Source organism: Gekko japonicus, unplaced genomic scaffold (genome assembly GCF_001447785.1).
Source record: "Gekko japonicus isolate JY-2015 unplaced genomic scaffold, Gekko_japonicus_V1.1 scaffold211, whole genome shotgun sequence".
Lineage (NCBI taxonomy): Eukaryota > Metazoa > Chordata > Lepidosauria > Squamata > Gekkonidae > Gekko > Gekko japonicus.
In genome coordinates this window covers 1420725-1444877 of record NW_015164187.1, presented here as the reverse complement: position 1 = coordinate 1444877, position 24153 = coordinate 1420725, and the positions used below count along the sequence as shown (strand labels likewise).

The following is a 24153-nucleotide window of genomic DNA, read 5'->3' as shown; positions in this document are numbered from 1 at the left end:
AGAAGCCATTAGCAATCAGTATAGTAGTATTAGAAAATATACGTCATGTGACATATCAATCTTTCCTTCTTTATGCAACATTGCATTTTCCAACATAACCGTGTCAAAGAAATAACAATTTTTCAAAACTCAGTTTTGCAAAGATCAGAATAGTCTAACATCTAGCCAGTTTCAGCTTTCAATACAAATTTCCTTGCTGTTTTATTGGTTTACATGGCTATCACAACCATGTGGTAATAAAACCCTTCCAAAACAACCCACCGTTACTCCAACAAGATGAATTTGATAAGACACAAGACCTCATGCAGCAGAAGGCTGGCAAAATATTTTCATATCTCAAATACAACAAAAAAACTGTCCTGCTTCACCTTCTCAACAGACCTAAAAACCATAGAGATTTAGGGGGTCAAGGGGAGAACAATTAATCACCAAACATAAATAAATACATTAGTTTCTCCTCCTAAACAGCAACTGAGTGTACCTTTTAGCCACAGGTTTTCTTGTAACAGCAATATAATGACACGAGGAGCCGGGGCACAACTAGTATAAGCATCTTTAATGAATTTTTTTTTAAATTAGGTAGAACCAGAAGGCTAGCTACTATAAATGACTATGCAATATAGATAGCAAAAAAGCAGGATATACATTCATAAATTAAATAAAAATAATAATTGCTGAATTTAAAAATTATTATTTAGTACAGGAACAATGTTTTGTGACAGACAAGGAAATATGGAAACCTTGAACAAGATTCCCCAGTTATATAGTTCTGCCAGCATTCTAGCCTGTTGATAAGTTCGTCAGACTTGCAGTTTGTCACTCATCTGTATCCCCACAAGCCAAATTACCAAAAACCATGCTGCCTAACTACTGTACCTGGCTGCACACACTGTGTGTGTGTGTGTGTGTGTGTGTGTGTGTGTGTGTGTGTGTGTGTGTGAGAGAGAGAGAGAGAGAGAGAGAGAGAGAGAGAGCGAGTAATGCACACACCACAACAGGGCACTGCCATGTTCATCTGTGGGTTATATCTAACCTACCTTCACAGGGCAAGGCTTGAACGTTTTCCTCATGTTCCCATTTCCCCCAGCAATCCCTTCTGATTCTCAGAAAGATGATGTCTCAGGACCAGCATGGTTTTTCAGGAGACTGGAGGGTGCCTTCAGGAAGAATGAGCAATCAAGTAAAATTGTCCCCTTCCTCCACAGGAAGGGCTCCAGCTTTTTGTCTACACAGGTCCTGAGATCTGACCAGGCATCACCTTCCCAAAAATCAAAAAGGGACTGTTGGAGGGAGGTGAATGTGGAGAAAATCCGTGTCTGTGAGCATCTTCTGCTGGTGAGCGGCTACATACAACATTGTCAACTGTTTCCAGACACAGACTCCACTTTCTACCAACAAGGTAGTATGTCCATGCCAAACTTACAAAGACATTAACAAAAACTGCTCATGGATCTTGCAACTCAAATGCTATGACCTCCAAAATCACCTAAAACAGATGCTTAGCCCAAGGTTGCTTAATTTATCTGGAGCACTTCTCCAGTGACAGCCAGGGGATACATTGTTCTTGTATCAGAACTGACATAGCGACATGATGAGTCAAAAGCCTTCACAGGACTTTCCAACTGAGTGACCCTTGTGGTAAAGGACTGAAACTATTGCTTACATTTTAAAGCCACCCAGAGCCACCTGTACCTGGGGGAAAGGGGGAGCTGGTTTTCAGTTGGTTCATCACATCCTGGAGTGGCCAGGAGAATGGGGATAAAAGGCCCCAGGAGACTGTGGAATAGGAAGCAGCTAACTGGTAGAAGTAGAAAAGCCTGGAGCCCCTGCAATTTGGTGAAATGAGACTTCACTAGACTAGAGAAGTAGTATTCCTGCCCAGGTATACAACAGGTAGCACCTTTTAGTACACCAACAGGCCTGGAACTTCAAGGCTTAACCCTGCAGGAAGAGTGCAGCAGCCTGAAGCTGTAGCCAAAGGGAATGACCCATACCTGAAGCCAGCCTGGACAATGGGTTGAAACAGGTGGAGGTAATAACTGGAGAGGGTATCCTGGCTGGAGTTAGTTAATGGCATGAGTTGGCTATTTCATGTGACTGAGCAATTAAAGTGATGTCTGTAATTCACTGGTATTGGTTTGTTGATACTGAAGAAAAAGGAAGATGGGATAGGGAATGGTTCCTGGCCCTAAGGCTTTTACATATATTTATTTATTTATAGTTCACCTTTCTCACTTGGACTCAAGGTGGATTACACAGAAGGAGTTGACAGATGGGGCATTCAATAAATAATGCAATAGGACTAGGGCTGCAGAACAACCAGAACTGAAGCAAACCTAAGTATTAATATGACACATTAAATGATGCAAAATTCCATAGTAGGATCATAGTTCCAGCAAGCTATGCAGTAGTACAGACCACAGTCCCTAATAATTTTTCCAAGCATCTTTGAGAATCATTTAGTACAGTACAACGCTATTGCCTGTCTAGAAAAGCCTTCTTACATTATTCAGTTTTGCATAGTTTGTGGAAAGCCAAGGAGGCCATTCCATAAGGTGGGGGTCACAATGGAAAAGGCACATGTACAGGCAGTTGTTGGTTTTGCCCTTTTACAGGTTGTCACCTGCAAAAGACCCTGCTCCAATGAACAAAGCTGTCATGGTAGAACATAGGAGGACAGGTGGTCTCACAGATATGAGGGTCCAAGGCAATGCAGAGCTTTGTATGGGATGGCTAATACCTTAAATTGAGCCTGATCATTGATGGGCAGCCAGTGAAGTGCCTGCAGGACGGGAGCTGTATGTGTACTTCATCTAGCTCCTGATAATAGCTGAGCTGTGGCATTCTTCACCAGCTAGAGCTTCTGAATTGATTTTGAGGGGAGACCAATGTACAGTGCACTGTGGCAGACTAGTCTCAATGTTACTGTAGTGTGGATCCAGGTGGCCAGATCAGCTGTATCAGGATAAGGGGCCATCTTTCGGGCTAGGCTGAGTTGGAAGAAAGCCTGTTTTGCAACTGCATTAACTGGCTTTTCCAGTAGTAATGTTGGGTCCAGTACACCCCCAAGGATCTTGACTGAGTCAGTGAGGGTCAACTGAGCTCTATCAAAAATCGGGAGCACAATGTCCATCAAGAGCTCCACCTTTCTTTTTTTATAATCTATTTATTGGATTTTCAGATATAAGAGGGGGGGAAATAGAATATATATAATTACATACATCACAATATTTCCCTTAAATACATTAGTTAATTATACATTTCATCCACATCTCATTGATTATAATAATCCGAATTACCACGTATATCAAGTTCATCTTACTCCATTAACAAGGTTTATAACATCTCATAATTCATTACATCCACCTTCTCACACCTAAACCTTTTCCCACGCTAACTAAACTATTTCCATGGAGCTATTCTATTCATTTAACTCTTTTATGATCTTATTTCCTGTTTGTTCTACTCACCAAACAAGTAATTAAAGATCCTTACTTTTCCCATGAAAATTATGCTTTATTGGCCTTCCTCATTCCACAACAGTCTAACCCCCATTCCATACTAACAATTTTTTAATCTTGTAAATATAACTAATTATCATTACATTAAAAGGCCCAGTTGTAAACAAACCATCTTTCTCTTTCTTCCTAGTATATTACTGGTAGTGAAAGGCATTCATATAATATTTCTGCTAAGAGACTTATTTGCAAAAACACTCTGTTTACCTAATTAACACATGTCTTATTCCTAGTTATTTGGTTATAAAAGACATCTGTGTGGGAACATTCTAATTACCCTATAGTTCTCTTTTTGTTAATTAATGTTATTTTATTAAGAGATTTTATTCCAAAACATACAAAACTCTATAAATGGGGTGGGGGTGGGATCAAAAAGAAATCTTACTAAACAATATAACTCACCCCCATGAGATTAAACTTCCCTCAGCTTGTTCACTTATGTGTTAGTTATCTCTTTCCTCCTTTCCCCTTCTTTCTATAACACCATTAGGATTCTTTCTGTTATTTTTTTCTCTTTTCAAAAAGCCGTATGTACCCAAAAATAAGACCAAGATTCTATAACAGCAAGCATAGCTTTTCTTTTTTCCTTCTTCCACATCTTTCGGTCTTCTCCTTTCTTCTTCCAACCTCTTTTAGGTGCCTTGCATTTTTGTATTCAGAAAATTTAAAGTCCAAATCATTTTTTACATAATTCAAAAAGCCAATTTTCAGTCCTTTGTTTTTATGTTTCTCTACTCCATTCTTTTCTCCTCTTTTCTGTTTTTTCTCCTTAGTCTTTTTTCTTCTTACTGTTTCTAATGAATACTCTTTCAAAGTCTTTTTTTTAACAGAGAATCTTCTGTTTCCTTTAGGTTACATCCTGAAACTTCCTTATTTTCCTTGTTTTCCAACAACTCTTTTCCTATTGTTATCAACTGATTAACACACAGCTCTCTCGTCTCCTCCCGGGAATCGTTAAAGTTCTCAACAAAACTCTGGGTAGTTTGAATATGTTCTCCAGTTTCTTCCTTACTTAGAGCAACATTTTGAGGGCTTTCAATCAAACTTTTACATGCACCCTTTACTGCTTGTGCAATTTCTTTTTGTAAAAAATCCAGAAATTGCTCCCATGTAAGAGTACCCACCAGGGTCTCTGGATCTAGCTCTTCACTCTCAACTCCTAACTCCATTTTATAGCATGCACTCCCATGCACTTACAGTTCTTAATAAGCTTTTTGCACGCATTTTACTTTATAGTCACTCCTTTGTTGTCTACGCCCACACCTCCAATCAACAACAACAGCTCACCAGCAGTTCAAACAGGGAAAAAAATTCTTTTCTTACCCCCCTCATTCCACCACGAACTTCTTCTCCATACACTCGAAGCCGCCCCCCCCTTTTTTTGGAGATATCTCTTTGGGGTGATCCAAGTCAGTTAAATTTCTACTTGATCTTATGCAGTATATTTTTCTCGTTGCGATGTGTTTCTTGTTTTATATAATAATAAGTTAAAAACAACGGCTGGTCGCTGCTAATGAAAACATGGCAACCATGTTTTCTCCGTTTCTTTGCTCCTGCTTCGGGACAAGCCTGCAACACCCCCGCGATTTGCTGTCCTCGGGGGTGGCCGACAAAGCCCCCTGCTGCTCCCCTCCCTCCAGGAGACCAAGCCGAGGATCCCCGCTCACGCGGAAAACCCCCAAAGAACAAAGAGGAAGCGGACAGCTCAAGAGACACGTCCGCTCGCTGCCCCGACACCGAGCCAGGTGTCAAGTATCCCTTTGCATATCTTCAAGAGCTCCACCTTTCCAACCAGCATTACTTTTGCCTTTTCAGGTTTTCGTTTCAATTTGTTCACTCTTAGCCAATTTACCATAGAAACCAGACAATTATTCAGGACCTCTACCACATCACCAGGGGATTTGGGTAAGGATATATAGAGCTGGTTATCACCCGCATATTGATGACATCCATCCCCAAAGCTACAAATGATTTGTCCTAAGGACTTTACATAGAGATTGAAAAGCATGGGGGATAGAACTGTGCCCTGTGGACCATCACAGGATAGGTCCCACACTGGTGATAACTGGTCTCCCACAGCAACCCCTTGAGTCTGATCCATGAGAAATAATTTGAACCAGTTCAATGCACATCCCGATACCTACTTCTGCCTTCAAGTACCTCAACAAGATGCCATGATCTACTGTATAAAAGGCTGCAGATAAGTCCAATAAGAGCGATAAGGAGGCATGGCTTTTGTTTACACTCAGACAAAGGTAATCAACTAAAGCTAGTCTCTGTTCCATAGCCTGTGGGAGACCAGTTATCACCAGTGTGGGACCTATCCTGTGATCGTCTCTGTTCCATAGCCTGGTCTGAAGCCAGACTGAAAAGGGTCTAGAACAAATGAACTGTCCAAAAAGATACTTCATGACATGCCCAAAGAGTGCAATGTCAAATCTTGTACTGGTTGTTATACAGTTTCCATTGCATGAAGCACACCTCAAAAGCACCTGCTTTGTCCTCAACAGCTTTAAGTTATCCATCAAGAAGTACAAACTCTAAGCAGCCAGAAAACTAAGCTGATCAGATTGCTAAACTGTTAATTTTGTGCATTTTTCAGAAATATATAGTCAGACCTTAGTACATACTCTCTTTTCCACCAACAAACAGCTGCAGTGCATAGGATTCTCTAATCCAAGAGCACCAAATTTACTGCATGATGTGGGGCTTGAACTGGGGATTGGAAGCCACTTCAGCCATAAGGTTATTTTAGATATATACTGAGACAATCCTAGCACTTGCTCCAAGATTTCCTCTCTCTACATATGAAGCGTGTTCTTTGGTTGAATCTAATGTTTTATGTTGTTTTTTAAATTTCTTGCAATCTACACTGGAGATCACTTTAGGAATGGAAAGATGGGATATAAAAGTTTTAAATAAATGAATACATATTGTATAGCCCAAAGGCAGCTTGACTTTCCAGGGAATTTAACAGATCTAGCTGACATAGCCAATACTTCTGAACAGGCTCTCATGCCTTGCTGGAGCAACAGACTACCGGATCCATGGACCTCTAACAATCTGGATGAATAAGGTCCCCTGCTCCACACATACTAGTATGTGAATCCTGGGAGGGCTGCTCAATAGCTGTCATACACTTTCATGCAAAGAGGACTTGCTGGTGCACACTCTAGCCAAATACAGAACTTGTCGATGCACAAGTGTACAATTTGCAATGAATAACAAAAACTGAGATTAAATTTCCTTCAAAGGTAGCTGATCTGGTGAGTGCACTAGCAGTTTGTTAAAAGCTGTAAACCCTGGACCTCATCAACTAGTGATGTGCAGGCTTTTATCGATCTGGCCAGGGAAGTTTTCAGGACCTTGCTGCCCACTGCAGATAGACAGGAAGCCCAGAAGTATGTCTGTTGTCACGAACACTGCTGTACACTTTACATAGCTATGAAGAACTTTATAAATATCTAACATGCCACTCCTTCTCCCTGGGATATTCTTGAGACCTCTGTACACATAGATCTTTGCGGAAGGGAGTATATTCCTATGATGAAAAAATTTGATAGGGTGTTGAGTTCTGAAATGTGGCCAATGCAATGTAAAATCTATCTTGAGACACAGGCTGTATATAAAGGCAATGGATGAAAAGGTGTTTTTTTTTTTGCTAGTACTATTAGAATAGTACTATGGCCACCAAATGAGAAGGGAGCACTCACTGGAGAAGACCCTGATGCTGGGAAAGACTGAAGGTCAAAGAAGAAGGGGACGGCAAAGAATGAGATGGTTATCGATTAAACGAACATGAAATTAAGCAAACTCCGGAGCACAACAGAAGACAGGAGGGCCTGGCATGATGTGGTCCATGGGGTTGTGAAGAGTCGGACTCGACTATGCGACTGAACAACAACAACAATTAGAACTCATTGATGGAGAGTTTTGGTTTCAGCAACTTGCGGACGGATGCACCCCATCGAGCTCTGATGGGTGCGTTTGGATCGGGGTGGCAGGGAGGGAGATCGGATTCATTCGATCTCCCCCTGAAGCCCTTGCGGGGGGCTTCTAGCCTGGAGCGCTGGAGAAGCCGCACCTGAAGCCGCGGCTGGGAGTTTGAGGCTTCTCTTAGCTCCATAAGGTCTCACCTCCCCGAAGCCAGCAATGGCGACAAGAGACGTTACCGGACCAGGGCGTGTAAGGACCTAAATCAAAGTGACTTTCCCTATTATGAAGATATTCAGCGGCAAAACGTGAGTGAAGAAGTTTCGAAAAGAAAGACAAATGAAAAGCAGGTGTGGGAACTGGCAGAGAGACAGCAAAGCTCCACAGGCAGAAAGGGAGGGGGGAACCTCTCGGAGGGGGAGGAGGAACCCTACCCTAGAAATCAGCGTTAAAAGTATCGGCATGAGAAGCTAAGCCGAAACTCTACTGTTAGAAACCCACCCAATTGACTCTGAGCACAGTGGGCTTTACTATACATCGCAGAGAAGAATCTTGGAACTTTTAAAAACTTTTACCTTAATGTAAACAATGACACAGCGAGGGGGGGAAATGGCGACCAGAGTCAAAGCAACAACAGGAACTGCCAGCACAACATCACCGGTCACTACTTCCGATATTGCCGGTATGATTTCTGAAGCCTTGTACCCCCTGCTGGACCAGCTGACAAAACTCAACAAGAAATTTGATGAGTTGCAACAAGAACTGAAAGAGACTAAAGTAAAATCAAAGAAGACTGTCCAAAAGCTAAAAAAGTTTGAATGTAAGTCCAAAGAATTGGACCAAAGAATGGATGTAGCAGATAAAGAGCTTCTGAAAAGCAACAATTATTACAACTACAAGTGGAAGATCTCTATATGTGCTGAGATTTCAAGGGGTCCCAGAAAAACAAGTTGAGAATTTAAGAGAAATCCTAAGTGAACCACTGGCCCCCCTGATCAATAGCAAAACTGAAATATTACAAGCGGATATAGATATGATTTACAGAACATATTCAGAGTTTGTGAAGAAAAATTATCTTCATGGGGAAATATTTGTTAAATTTGCAAGAAGACCAACAAGAGACCTAATACTTAAAGCAACAACCGGGACAATATTAAAAATCTAGAGGAAGACATAAAAGTGCTGAAAGATGTTCCATTTGAAATACGGAAGAAGAGGAAGCAATACAGGAATATTACAACATTTCTCCAAGGAAACAACATTCAGTATTGATGGATTTTACCAGAAGGACTTATTTTCAACTATAACGGTAAAAAGGAAAAAATTGACTCTCTCACTAAAGCAGATTCATTCTTGAAGCAGCATCAGAATTCAACAAAGAAAAAGGAGAAAGCAGGGGAAGAGGAGGCCACAGAAGAAAAAAGTGAACAGGAGATAGCTAGCGACACTTCCTCTTCTACCTCTGTGTCTTTGGGCGAAATCTTCAACTGACTTTGACTCTGAACTGGGAACGGCTGCCCCCAGATCATACAAAATTTAAATTCCCTGGCAAAAGAAGAAAAAGCGCAAAGAGAAGAAGACACCTAAATGAAGATCTAAGATTTTTTTCTATGTTAAGCTTTATAGAACATATATTATTGCTCATGTGTGTTATTATAACCAATTAATATTTATTCTTTCTATTTGAATACTTTATATTTGAAAGGTAAATGATATATTGTAACTTCCGCCGTCCTCTGAAGTTTGCTCAACTTCATGTTTGTTGCATCTATGACACTGTCTAACCATCTCATCCTTTGCCGTCCCCGTCTTCTTTGACCTTCAATCTTTCCCAGCATCAGGGTCTTCTCCAGTGAGTGCTCCCTTCTCATTTGGTGGCCAAAGTACTTGAGCTTCAGTTTCATTATCTGGCCTTCCAGGGAACAATCAGGGTTGATTTCTTTTAGGATTGACTGATTTGATCTTTTTGCAGTCCAAGGGACTCTCAAGAGTCTTCTCCAGCACCACAGTTCAAAAGAATCTATTCTTCGGCACTCGGCCTTCCTTATAGTCCAACTCCCGCAGCCATACATGACTACTGGGAATACCATTGCTTTGACCATGCGGACTTTTGTTGGCAGGGTGATGTCTCTACTTTTTATCATGCTGTTTAGGTTCGCCATCGCTTTCCTCCCAAGGAGCAGGCGTCTTTTAATTTCATGGCTGCAGTCACAGTCTGCGGTGATCTGGGATCCCAGGAACGTGAAGTCTGTCACTACTTCCACGACTTCCCCTTCTATTTGCCAAGGAGTGATGGGGCCGGATGCCATGATCTTAGTTTTTTTGATGTTGAGCTTCAAGCCCAGTTTTGCGCTCTCCTCTTTTATCCTGAGCAAGAGGCTCTTTAGGTCCTCTTCACTTTCAGCCATTAGAGTGGTATCATCTGCATATCTGAGGTTGTTGATCTTTTCCCCAGCAATCTTAATTAAATCTCAATTAAAGTTTTTTAAAAAAGAACTCACTGATGATCCCAGGAAGGGTTCCTGAGGATATGTGAGGGGTGAAGAGATGCCCTGCATGTTTGAAATTTAGATGAATAGACAGGGGTTTTAATTCTTTGGATAAAAGGGCTGAGTCTTACTGCCTATGTTTGTCAGAGACTTTTATCCAGAACAGACTGGAGAAATTCCAGTACTTCCTTGTTGTCTGCTGAGTTTGGTGACAAATGCTTGTTGCAGCTGCAAAGTCATTTATGCATTTGGGAGAATCAGTTTGTCAGCTTCGACTGGCATGTATTTTCAGTATTTTCTACTCTGTCTCCTGACAGAAAGTTAGGCCTGATCTGGATCCAGATGGATGAGTAGACTCTGATGTAGTGGGCTGTGGGAAATTAGCCATAGTGGCCAGATGGCCATCTGAACTAGCTCTAAAAACCAAAGTCTGTGCCACTATCCTCTGCCTTCATGCTTTGATTCTTCTGAAGACCTCTGTTAGCAGTGATATGGAAAGATGTCTAGAGCAGGCCTAAAACCAAACCAAGTGATTATATCAACTCCCTCTGCCCTCTACAGAATAAATCAGAAAACGGTGAATAAATCTGAAAACAGCCTATTCAGCTGCCAGAGTGCTGTCCTCCAGGTCCCTATTGTGTTTGAGAACAACATAAAATACAAAGTAAGATACATCAGTATATTTTAGATGGAGACGTGGCTTGCACATCCAGAAAGTGCAGAATGGCTTGAAGCATTACAGCATGTTTATGAGGCAATCTTGATCTTGGGGATGGAACAAGCCTGCTGTGATTGAAACAGGTGCAAGAATTCTATGCAGTAGCCCTCCTTGACTGCATCACTCACTGATGTGTCGATGTGACTGCCTCAGTCTGATGGAGAGGATGGAACTGGTCTCCCATTACTGAGTCATATCTGGTGTTATTGCTTTTGTTGACTGTTGGGTTGAAGTTGTTGCATTTGATATAGCAAGATACGGAGGAACAGAGTTTTGGCAGGGGATAGTATACAATAAGCCTGAACAAGGAAGAAGAATTCATCCTGATTCCTAAAAGGCAAAGTATATACTTCTGGATCCTCAGAGAGACAGATTCTCTTCACAACTGGGCTGAAGAAAGCAGAGCACTGAAGAGACAGAGCTCTGGCTTCATCTGGAAGAAAAGCTCTGGCCTGTGGCCTGTTCTGTAGTGTGGATTTTGGTGTGCTGTCTGCTTCGTTGCTTTTCTGGTGAGGGGAGGGGCAGCAGGGAAGTAGGAGAGGAGTCCTGCATCTGCAACCTCTGCAGTTGCTCGTGGCTTTAAGATTTTTCTAATCCACTTCCGGAAACTGATAAAGTGAGGATATAGATTATACAGCTAAATGCTACTGTAATAAGCCCTCTAGTGGCTGACTGGGGTAGCTGCAGTTTCTTTCCCTATAATGAAAGAGCTTTTGAAAAGGAAGGCTCTGGCAGAATACTAGGCCGGAGGCTTGTCTAGCAACACCACGACAGGGGAGAGTTAGCGATTCCTGAAGGGGTGCCTCCCACACTGAGGAGAATAATGGCTGTGGTTGCTGCAGTGGTGTCAGGAGTGGCTCTGTCTTGCCTTCTGGCTGCCTCTAACCAGGCCTTGTCAGATCTAGCAGAGGCAAAACAGCTCTTGCTGAGAAGGCTCACACATGGCTGCACTGTGCTGGAGCTCTCTTCGTGCGTGGGAGTACCTTTGCCTTGTCAGACTACTGGAAGCAAGTTAGGTGGTTGGGTCGTGCTGGAAGCAGCATCTGTTTTGGCTATCTGCTGGCTGGCTCATGAGGTAGCTGGGCCTCTCCTGTGAGACATGTGACTGAAGTCCCAAGGACTTGCACCAAATGGAAGAACGTGAGGTTCAGTCTTTGTCTCTCTTTTTTATTAATCTCCTTAAGAGGTGGCTAAAAGGCCAAAGGAAGGAGAAACTGAGGGCAACTAAGCAGAATCTCCAGAGATAAAAAGAAACAAAAAAAATAAAATACAAGATTCTGGAACAATGGCTCCCAGACTTTTTCATGCCACCACCCCCTTGGTTCCATAAACTCATCCCCAGTGCCTCCTCCTCTGCCATATAAAGGCACTTCAGAATAGTGGTTTGCATGATCCACTAAGGAAGATAATAACGGGTTCAAAACAGTAACAATTAATTGCATGTTTATTCAAAATCCAATTAAAACTTTAGTTTAATTTAGTCAGCAAAATTGCTGAACTTGATCCAGTGATACCAGCTTTTCTAAGTCTGATAGTTATTTAGCAAGAATCTTACATAATACATTTAGTAACTAGTTCACCATTCAGTAAGTTCTTAATGTGGTGGATGGGATTGATGAAGTGATACCAGTTCCCCAATGTCAGTTTTAAAGTCACTTAGCAGGAGTCTTAAATCACTGCATCCAGTAATATGGAGCCAATTTCTATGCTTGGAAAGAAGCTGGATAACCACACTAAAACCGCATTCCACAAAAAATTATACTTTCCACCAGATTTCAGTACTATGCAGAAGCATTTGCTAACATGATGCCACAGCCTGGTCAATCGTAAATAAGTGAACAACACGGCTGAAGGGTCCCACCTCCAGTCTTCCCCCCCCCCGCCACTTTGGCAACCTCTGTTCTAGAACATCTGGAAAGAAGGTTGTGGAACCTAGCTACACAGCAAAAAAGTCAAGAACTGAGATGATCCTCTCCCCCCAAGTAAAAACTTGGCTAATTAGAATAACTCCACTTACAGAGCAAGTGGGAGGAATGCCCCAACCTGGACTCCATCCTTCACAGGCAGCAAACAGAAGTATAGTACTTGCACTAGTAGTTATACTTGTGGGGAGTACTAAGATCTCATGGCCATTGGGCATCAGACACATCTGTCTACTTCTTCCCACATCAGTTTCCAGGTGAACAGCACATAGGAGTCCCAATGGCTAAGGAGATGGCAAGGTCCCATCTGTTTATAAGGGCTTTCACCACCAGGCTGGCGTTTTCCCCTAAGGCAATGTGTGTGGCTCCTTTCTTCCCTAGGGTGTGCAAAAAAAAAGTCGGTATTTTTTGGCTGCGGGTATATCAGACCCGAAAAATATTGGTAAATGCCGAATATCCCCAGTCCAATATCAGTAAAGTATCAGGACTGGGGAAATATTCGGTATTCCCAAACATATATTCGGGTCTGAGATACCAGACAGGAGGGAAGGGAGGCATGTAAAAATGCCTTCTTTTCTTCTGGAAGCTTTCTTTGTCAATTTCACCCCCGCCAGTCAGCTGTTAGGTTTAAGCCATTTAACTGGGAGAGGGAAAGAAAGGCATTTAAGCATGGCTGGGCTCTCTGCCTGTGCTTCTCCAGCAGCCCTGGGGCAGCTAGAGGGGGGAAGGTAGAGAGGAGGCTTTCCCTGGTCAGTTTCACTCCCACACCTGACTGGGGGGGAGTGAAATTGACTAGGGAAGCCCGGCTACCCGAAAGCCGAAAAAGCCGAACACATTTGGGAAACTGTATTTGGAGGCTGAAAAGTTTCCTGGATTTGTATTCGGCTTTAAATATGCTGATAAATACCAATAAGGTATTTATTCGGGTTGTTTTTTTTCGATTCAGGAAAGCCAAATGCACATCCCTATTCTTTCCTCACTGCCTGGGTTCCCTGCATGCAAGTGCTCTCCTACTGAAATCCCTGGCTAATGATCGTCCTAAACTGAGCATAGCTAATGAGGCTTTCACACTGATTGTTATTTTAATCATTGTTTTAAAATGTTTTCTTTAATTATTTAACTTACGTTATTGTTGTCACAATTTTTGTGTGACCTTGTAACCCGCCCTGAGCCCGTTCGCAGAGAGGATGGGATAGAAATCAAATTAATTAATTAAATAAAATCTGGAGAACTGGGTTTGATTCCCCACTCCTCCACATGCAGCTCTGAGAGACCTGGGTCAAAGGTCTCTCAGAGGTCTCTCAGTCCACCTACTACACAGGGTGTCTGTTGTGGGGAGAGGAAGGGAAGAAGACTGTATGCCATTCTGAGACTGAGTGAAGGACAGTGTAGAAATCCAATCTCTTCTTCTTCTCCTCATCTTCTTTGAGATAGTCAACAAGGCTGTAGACAATGGAAACCCCGTGGCAGCTGTCTATCATCCATAACACTATTAGAAGCCCTTGCAAATCAACAAGTACTACATGCTGCATTTAAACACATTCATTAAATAGGTAAAGGCAATTACTAGAGATGTAAAATTTCTGAAAATTTTGAAGCTCGGAAAAAAACTCGGTTTTTTTCCGGGGGAAACGGATTTTTTCTTTTGAAAAATTGAAAAAAATGCTACATTAGCATTTCTTTTGTCTTTTCTAGATTGAAAGTCATTATGTTATTTTAGGAACATAAAATATGACTATGGACATTTTTACTTGGCATGAAATTATCACAACTAGCATATTCAAAATATAGTGTATCCAATTATTTCAAACAGAATACCCACCCACATGCAAAAACAAAACTGAAACCTTTTTCTTTTCTTGTGACAATCGCACCTCCTAAAGGAAGAAATGCATCTTGTTCTTGCATTGGAGGGTTCAGTTTGTAACCTAGGACTTGCTTGTCCTCAGTGCAGAGAAATTAGATCAATCTGATACCATACAGGGGTCATTTCAGGGGAGAACGCGGGGGAACGCAGTTCCCCCGGGTGAGGTGCAGGGGGGCGGGGCACATGACGAAGCCCCGCCCCCTGCTTCCGGCCGCCCCACTTCCAGCCCTCATTCAGCCAGGAGGAGGCAGGAGAAGAGGGAGGGTAAGTTGCTTCCTCCCCGCCTCTCCCCACCCCTGCCTACCGGGGGCCAGGGATTTGGAAAATATTTGAACACCTTGTCTTAAAATATTTTATTCATCATGTTAAAATAAAAAGTTTCATAATCAATTTTATTTTTCGATTTTTCCAATTTTTCGGAAAAAAACAAAAAGGCTTCAGGAAAAAAAAAGGTTTTTCCCCAAATTTTTCCAGGTTTTTTCTGGGCCTTCACATCTCTAGCAATTACTAAATAAGACGCAGCCACATTATTACTACTATTATTTAAAATTCATCATCCCTACAAACATGGCAAAAATAGCAACACTGAAGTGGCAACGTTTCTGTGAAATATCCTTCTTGCACTGTATAGTAGTTTGGATCCTACAAATAGGGACCTTTCCTGTCATTCCCCACCAGTCTTCTGAAAGGCTCATGCTTAGAGTCACAGAACCCCTGTGAACAAAATTCGGTATCATGGAAGGGGTGACTGTGGATATGGGGAATCAGGAAACGTCACTTCTCCTTGCTCTCCTACCAAATATCTTTCTGCAAGTGCCTCTGTCAGCTCAACAGAAAAGCAAAGGTAATGTGCACTGACTCTCCCATAACAATTCTGCATGTGCCCTACTGATTAAAGTCAGTAGTTTTCAAACTTGCTGAAGTGAAACCCACATCTAAACTTACTACACTTTGAGACCCACTTGCAAGATCAATCAATACTTCTTTCCACATTTCTAACATTATATGCAGTTAAAAATAAAACAAGTGTATATTTTTCCTGCTTTGTAATTATAAAGATATAACATTATTTAGCAACAGAACAAAGTTTGAGTCCTGTGGCACCTTTAACACCAACAAAGTTTTATTCAAGGTATAAGTTTTTGTGTGCACACACACATCATCAAATACAATTAAATGGAAATTTCCAGTCCATACATATAGGTAGAGGGTGAACAGTAAATTAGCATACAGCATAATGAAGATGTTTAAAAGATTCAAGGACCAAACAGGAATAACAAGGTTAGTTTATATGGTTAAAAACTGGGGGGAAGGGGGGGACTCAACCCAAGATAACACTACGAACCAGAAGGGTTAAGCTGACCATATATATTATAAAAATACAAAATTTATTAGGGTGTACACATATTAAAATATATTTGGGTTAAAAAATTTCCAAGTATCAGACTAATAAAAGCATAATTGGGTTTAATTCCAGGGGGGAAACATAGTGAAGGAAATATATATATGTCAAAATTGGAGATTGATGGGCAGATGTATCCTTAATTGTGGAATGCTGAGATTAACTGAGACCCAGCCATTATTATTTAGCAACAGTTTATTTAATAACCATTTGCCCATTATGCAGAAGCAAACCCAAATTTGCCACTGATCTACCCCTCCAGAGCCTCCTCTCCCACTCACCCTATTTCTTTTCTTCCTCCTGACCTTGTGACCCACCTGCAAGAGAGTTGGAACTCACTTTTGCATCCTAAGACATAGTATGAGAACCACTTAATTCAGCCAAAGGACAATGTTTTGCTGTGGAGTGAAAGTGGCACGTTACCAATTATTACTATGCTAATCTTGATCCTTTTTTCAGTGGTTTTTGAAGTATATAACAAAAAAAGGAAATTAGGCTTGAGGGTGTGCAGTCTTGCTAGGAGGGAAGGGAAGCCTTTTTTTAAAAAGGGGAGGGGCAGTTACATGTTTGCAGGGTGTACAAGAGCATCTTATCCGAGTAAGAGAGCACCTTGGCCAGAGAAGCAGATTTAAAATAAGAAAATATTCCTGAAAAGCACCATATAACTTTGAAGTAGTAAGCAGATAGCCAACCTTGTGGAGGTTTCGGACACTCAAGGAAGAGAGAAAATATGTCACACATACGGGACATAACAATTAGACTGGTAAGTATAATAGCAGAATTCTAAGAAGAAATACACTCTTCTAAATGCTTTGGGGGCTTAGAAGGGTGTTTAGGACAGCAGAGTTAGATCTATTGTAGTATAGTAAAGGTAAAGGTTCCCTTGTTTGAAATCCAGTCGAATCCGACTCTAGGATTGCGGTGCTCATCTCCATTTCAAAGCCAAAGAACCAGCGCTCTACTTGCAATTTCTTGCTTTCGAACTGTTAGGTTGGCAGGAGCTGGAACTACTACTAACAATTCTGACAGCTAATTTCAGCTTTTGCAGAAGACATCTTGGAGGGCAACAAAAACACTGCAAAATTGGTATGACTTGAGACCAGCACAGGATAGACAAGTGAGCTTGTACACCAAGAGTCACTAAAGGATTTATTTTCCTTTCCTGCCTTCCTGTTCGCCCACCTGCTTGTTGTTTGTCTGAGAAAGACTCTCTGAGATTAACGGAAACCCTTGTGATGAAAATGCATCACAGTATAGAGGACTGTAGAGGGAAGAAGGAATTGGATGAAATTGCCTCCTTTGTCCCTCAACCATTGGTGAAGCAACTTCACCTGAAGGAGACTGCAGGACAGTACACAGCCACATTCTTCTGCAAGCTCTTCCACCAGATCCCACCCCATAGACAATTATTATTTTCCACACCCTACTTTAAAATGTTCTATCAACATGTATCAGACTGCAATAAAACAGTTCAGTTTGTTACACATTCATATTGTGATGGCATAAAGGTTGAGCTAATAACAGTTGAGAAAATAAAGAGCAAAACTCTGACAAATGTTACTGTGTGCAATTAATACTTAGCATCTGCTTGTCTGAATGCATGTTACAAAATTGTTTTTTAAAAGATACATAATACTGATAACTGGAATCTCTTATGACAAATAAAAACAAAATTCAATGCAGCTGTTCTCTTATTTTCTGAGTTGTCGTTGGTACCTCTAAATGTTTTAGCAGAAGTCATCAATGTCTCTGGTTTCTCTCTCTTATATTTTGCATAATCTTTCCTACTCACCTTTGCTTAGCCATTTCAGCATAATGTTTTCTTACTGTACCAAATGCAAGTCCAAGCCTGATCATGTAACTAAAATTATGGGATTGCTAGTATTACGTTTGCATTAGGCTTCAGTAATCAAGCATGGATGATGTAAGCAGAAATAAAGGGTGCTGACAGGGTGTAAAAGTTCTGCAAGATCCTGACATCAATTTGCCTACATATGCTTCTGCTATTGTCTGTAAAGTTGTCAGCATCTTGAACTTTCTTAGGAATAGATGTTTTCCTTGATCTACTCCAGTTGATGGTAGTGGTTGGACACCTTCTTTGTATCTCCATCATATGTTAGTGCACAAATAGAAAGTTATGACCACTTGGATTTTTCAGCATACAAAACACAGAGATTTTCCTAATTATGTTTACAAACTTACCCTTAACTTTACAACTGACGGAGTGATTTAGAAATACTTGTATATTAGACCAATACAAGTGGGAACCTGCAATACTCGCACAGGGGGGAATCCCATCTCCCCCTTCACTTTCTCACAGGGTCTGGTGTGGGCCCCCGGGCTTCCCTGTAGCAGCCATCAGTCCCTCTGCCTCCCCCACCCCTGCTCTCGGTGGCTCGTCTGGAGCTGCTGTGAATGGGCTCACCAAGGCCCCCCCCCCAGCAGCTTGTCTAGAGCTGTTCCAAGTGGGCTCACTGAGGCTGCCTTCCCTTTCTCCTTCCCTGTGGCACTGTCTGGGAAGTAACTCCTGGTGTCCACCGCTGCAGCTGGGCCCCAAGCAACTCCTGGCAGCAGCTGCAGCAGCAGCTGGACTCTAGGATTCTGAGACAACTGCTACCAGGTTCAGCTACTGCAAAAGCAAAGTACATGCTTTAATTTTTAAATTTTAAAACATTTTACTTTACTTTGGGGGAAATTTAAACATTTCATATTTTTCTGCACACCTGGGGAGTTCCCCAAGTGTGTAGAAAAATCTCTTTAGCCTGTGTCGTCCCGATCTGCAGATTTAGCTATCCACAGATGGGAGCCACAGGTGGCTAATAGTATATTGATGCCATATGTACATTACAAGCATATTGATGTGATATGTACATTACTTGGAGGTCTCACAGACATTGTTACTCCATGCATTGTTGCCTGCTCCCCAGATCAGTGAGTCTGAGGCAAAACCACTTCACATCACAAGAGCACTGCAAGCATGCTATACCATGCTCTAGAGGGGCAGGATTTCATACTCTAGGCTCATGACAAATCTGTCAAAAAGGCGGCCTTCCATTATATTAGACATGATGAAGCATAACTATCCGCCTAAATGTTTTCTTAACTCATTGGCCATTTAAATAAAGTTTTCAGAAGCATTAACTATATATTTACAGTAACAAACTAAACTCTTCAAATTGCTAAAGAGAGACAAGAAGCAAAAGGTGACAGAAATAGAATCAGAAGTCTAAATGCAGCATTCCAGCAACTGGCATGTAGAGACAAAGAGAACCAATGTAAAGAAATAGAAGAGAGCCAAAAAAAAGGAAGAACAAGTGATTTGTTCCACAAGATCTAAGAAATCGAGACTTCCGGTTTTGGCAACTCGCACGTGGGCACGCTCCATCACAGCTCTGATGGAGAGCCAGTTTGGTGTAGTGGTTAAGTGCGCTGACTCTAATCTGGGAGAACTGGGTTTGATTCCCCACTCCTCCACTTGCAACTGGCTGGATGACCTTGGGCAAGCTGTAGTTCTGATAAGAGCTGTTCTTGAAAAAGAGCAGTTTCTGTCAAGAGCTCTCTGAGCCCCACCTACCTCACAGGGTGTCAGTTGTGGGGAGGGAAAGGGAAAGGAGTTTGTAAGCCACTCTGAGACACCTTTGGGTGGTGAAGGGTGGGGTATAAATCCAATCTCTTCTTCTTCTTGATGTGAGCGACCCATAAACGTGCCGATGGGGAGGGGGCCTGAGCTGGTCTCCCCCCCCCGACCCCCTGTAGGCCTGGGGCGCGAGAGGTGCCTCTCCCAAGGCGGAAGCCAAAGGATCAAGGCACTTCTTTGTCCTGTTAGGTCCCCATGGCACGGAGCCAGCAACGCATTTAGGGGCGCACACTGGCCAGAGCGTATCTACCTAAACGCAAGTAAAGATGTGAATGAATTCACGACTGAACAAACGTTCATCAGCAACCAAGCCATACCGAAGTTCCAAAATAAGCAGAAGGGGGAGGGGAAAGCCTGAGCCCGAAAAGACTAAGTTAAGTGAGGGGCAGAAAGGATGGCTTGGAAAAAAGCATAACTTGATTGAAAATGGTGTTAACTAACGAAAAAGCGACAGACTATCGGACCCTTAGAGACTATTTGAACTTTTCTCTTACTGTAAACAATGAGGCAGCGTGCACAAAGAATGGCGGCTAAAACAAAACCTAGAATAGGAACTGCCAGTATTTCTTTTCCGGAGTTAATCTGGAAACAACCATAGACTCTCCCAAATGATTATTGCAGACCTGTGCCACCTACTGGACCAGATGACCAATTCCAATGTGGAGATTGCAAAAGGAACTTAAAGAAACCCCAGCGAGAACAGACTCGGTTCACCAAGCGAAAAGATTCCTGATGCAGTAAAAGCACAAAGGGAATGGTCCTGAGAAAGCAGAAAATGACAAAAATGCAGAGGAATAAAGAGAAAAGGAAAGTCTTGACATCAACTTGAACATCATGGCAGAATCCTTTGATTTTGATCAAAAGTAATTTGGACTTCTATAAAAAATTAGGAGGAAAGAAATAAGCAAATAGATCAATCTTGTTAGTCTCATCCCTACCTTTATTGTATATGTTAAAGCAAATTCTACACCATAATCAACCATGTCAGAGATTGTTTGCTGTTTAACTTGATTTTTTTTTGTTATTAATAATTCTCACATTTACTATTGACAGAATTAGAGATGTTTCAACTATCTTAAACTAGTGTAACCAAGATCCTTGTTACTCTATTTTAGATTGTTCCCTTTCCCCGACCCTGTAGAGTTGTAGTTTTAGAAAAGCAATAAAAATGTTTTTTTAAAGAAAAGGATCTAAGAAATCAAAGGGAAATTTAAAGCACAGTTAGGCATGTGAAAGGTCAACACGGAAATATATAACTGAACAGAACAAAATGAAGAAAGGATGGTAACAGCACAGTGAAGAACTATATAGAAGAGATGAAAGGATGACAAGATCCAAAAATAAACTTTTGAAGAACCACCTACTGTTTTAAAAAGCAAAGTGAAAGCTGCACTGAAAGCAGTTAGGAGACATAAATCACCAGGAGTAGATGGGATATCAATATAGGTATTCCAAGCCACCAAAATGGAGTCCATCAAAATCTTAACAAGAATATGCCAACAAATATGGAAAACAAAACAATGGCCCACGGACTGGAAATGTTAAACTAAATTCCTGTCTGAGAAAGGAGACATCAAAGACTGCAGCAACTATCAGACCATTGCTTTACTTTCTCACACGAGTAAAGTTATGCTCAAAATCTATATGGAACAAGAAATGTCAGATATTCAACAGGATTCAGAAATGGAAGAGGCACTAGAGATCATATTGTGAATTTACTCAGGTTACGGGAACATACAAGAAAATTCCAGAAGAAAATCAGCTTGTGTTTCACAGATTACAGCAAAGCTTTTGACTGTGTGGATCATGAAAAGCTATGTTTGGTTTTAAAGAAATGGGTGTGCCACAACATCTTATTGTTCTGATGCACAATCTGTACACTAGACAAGAGGCTACTGTTAGGACATAATATGGGGAAACAGAATGGTTTCCAATTGGCAAAGGGGTCAGACAAGGATATATTTTATCTCACTACCTGTTCAATCTATATGAAGAACATATTTTAAGGAAAACTGGATTAGATTTAGACAAAGGTGGAGTGAAAATTGGTGGAAGGAATATGAACAAATTGAGATACGCAGATGACACCACGTTACTGGCAGAAAACAGTGAAGACATGAAATGACTACTGCTGATGGTTAAAGCAGAAAGTGTCAAAGCAGAATTACAGCTGAACATCATGAAGACAAAGTAATGACTACCGGTAATTATACACTTTTAAGGTTGACAATGAAGAAACTGAAATTGCTCCTGATTTTCTATTCCTTGGCTCCATCATCAGCCAAAAGGGAGACTGCAACCAAGAAATCAGAAGGTGATTGAGACTGGGAAGGGCAGCTATGAAGGAGCTAGAAAAGATTCTTAAGGATGTGCTGCTGGCGACCAAGATCAAGATAATTCATACCACAATAACCACACCTCAAGTGTGAAAGTTGGACAATGAAGGAAGCTTACAGGAAGAAAAGTTGATTCCTTTACAATGTGGTATTGGAGGAGACTTTCATGGATACCATGGACCGTCAAAAAGACAAATAAGTGGGTTCTACATCAATTCAAATGTGGAATCTGGTGTCAGAGGATGTTGTAATGCCCCTAGGCACAGATGGCTTTAAAAGGGAATTAGGCAAATTCATGGAGGGTAGGTCTATCAGCGGCTACTGGCCATGGTGGCTAAAAGGAAACTCCACGTTCAAAGGTAATCAACCTCTGTGCCAGGAGGCAACATCAGGAGAAGGCCTCTATGCCCTATTGTTGGACCTCTGTGTGTAAAAAGGGTGCTGGACTAGATGGACCACTGGTCTGATCCAGCAGGGTTTTTATGTTAATTCTCTTTAGAAGTTAAAATCTAAACTGAGACTATTCTACTTTGGTCACATCATGAGATGTTGCTGGAAAAGACAATAATGCTAGGAAAAGTTGAGGGCAACAGGAAAAGAGGAACACCCAGCATAAGAAGGACTGACTCAATCAAGGAAACCATGGTCCTCAGTTTGCAAGACCTGAGCAAGGCTGTTAACAATAGGGCCTTTTGGAGGCCATTGATTCATCAGGTCCCCATAAGTCGGAGGCAACTTAGCAACACTTACTACACCCACACACAACATCAAAATAGAATACAGAATAGTTTGCTTGTTAAAATTCCCTCCGTCCGGCTTCGTAAAGAATTGATCAAGGCACTATTATCTGATTTACAGTTTACCATCAATCACATGGTATCTTCAAACGAAAGATACAGTTTCAATGGAATACCATTAACATCTGACAAGAATTGAAAAATAAGGATAGTTTATAAGCACACTGTACATGAGTCCATTAATATTTGCCATAAAGTCACAACTGACTTCTGACTACCCCATAGGGTTTTCAAGGCAAGAGATGTTCAAAGGTGGTTTGCCATTGCCTGCCTCTGTGTAGTGACCCTGGACATCCTTGGTGGTCTCCCATCCAAATACTAACCAGCGGTGACCCTGCTTAGCTCCTGAGATCTGATGAGATCAGGTTAGCGAGGGTTATCTAGGTCAAGGCATAGCACTAACATCTAAAAAGAATGGAAAGATAAAGGTAGTTTATAAGCACACTATACAGAGCAAGTCTACTACCGACACTTTAAAAAGTCCTTCTGAGTCCATATGCATTCAGTATATGAAAGGTATATTTATTCTAGTTGCACAGGCAATAAAACTGCGCAAGATGGTGTACACCATCATTCTACTTGACTTTCCTTGCCATATTTAATACCTCTAATTCTACTGAAAACTAGACAGGATGTATCTACCCAGACAGATGCACACAAGCTCTCTACTACATTCTACTTTCAACTGACATGAACAAGTGAATTAATTCGTATGGTGCACAGTATTCCTCTTCGGTGAACCAACATTCATCAGAAGGCCTTGCAAACATGATGCCTGTAAACAACATGAAAAGAACTGACCTATTCAGTCCCTATAAGCCCTAAGGGTAAGCAATTAGCAAAACAAATGTTACGCAACTACAACACTCATTGTGCCAGTCAATAAAATAATACATACTTTCGGGTTCCAACAATTCATCATTACTTCCATTCTTCCCTTGAACCGTTTATTGCCACCAACGGAGGGATACACTTTCAAGTATGTCACTATGACATGGCAGTAACTCTGAATTACGCTTTTCAATTTTTAAGAAATCCTGAGGGACTAACGGAAGCCAGAACATTTACATGACTCAACCCAATTCGGCTGTACACACAACACGTATCTCTATGTATGTTTACTCAGAAGCAAGTCGTCCTGTGGGTTTACGCCTAGCTATCCTCGGAGGGGAGGGGGCTTGCAACCAAAACATTTCGGAGGCAAAAGCCGAAACAGTGCTCGACCCTAACCGGGACGCTCTCTCCAAAGGGCTGCGTGGTCAACTTGGCTGATGCACAACCTTGCGACGGCCAAGATCAAGGTCACGTTATTGGCATCCCAGAAACACACAGCATCCCTTTCAGCTTAACGTGAAGCGCGCCCGCCCCTTCGGCTTTCTGCCGCTGACGGGGGCCGGGCAAGCGTCACAAGCCTCCGACGGGCGGGGGTGGGGAAGAAGAGAGCAACGAGGAGGGCCCGACAGCGCGCTAAATGTGGCCACCCAGCAAGCACGCGCGCCCGCACGCCCTCCCTCCTCCTCCTCCTCCTCCTCGT

At 41.8% G+C, this 24153-nt stretch overlaps 1 protein-coding gene across 3 annotated transcripts in view; it reads right to left on the bottom strand.

Moving 5' to 3' along the window:
* Positions 1–24153, bottom strand: part of PHF20 (PHD finger protein 20) — a 69090-nt gene that overhangs the window by 44454 nt on the left and 483 nt on the right. The window lies entirely within an intron of this gene.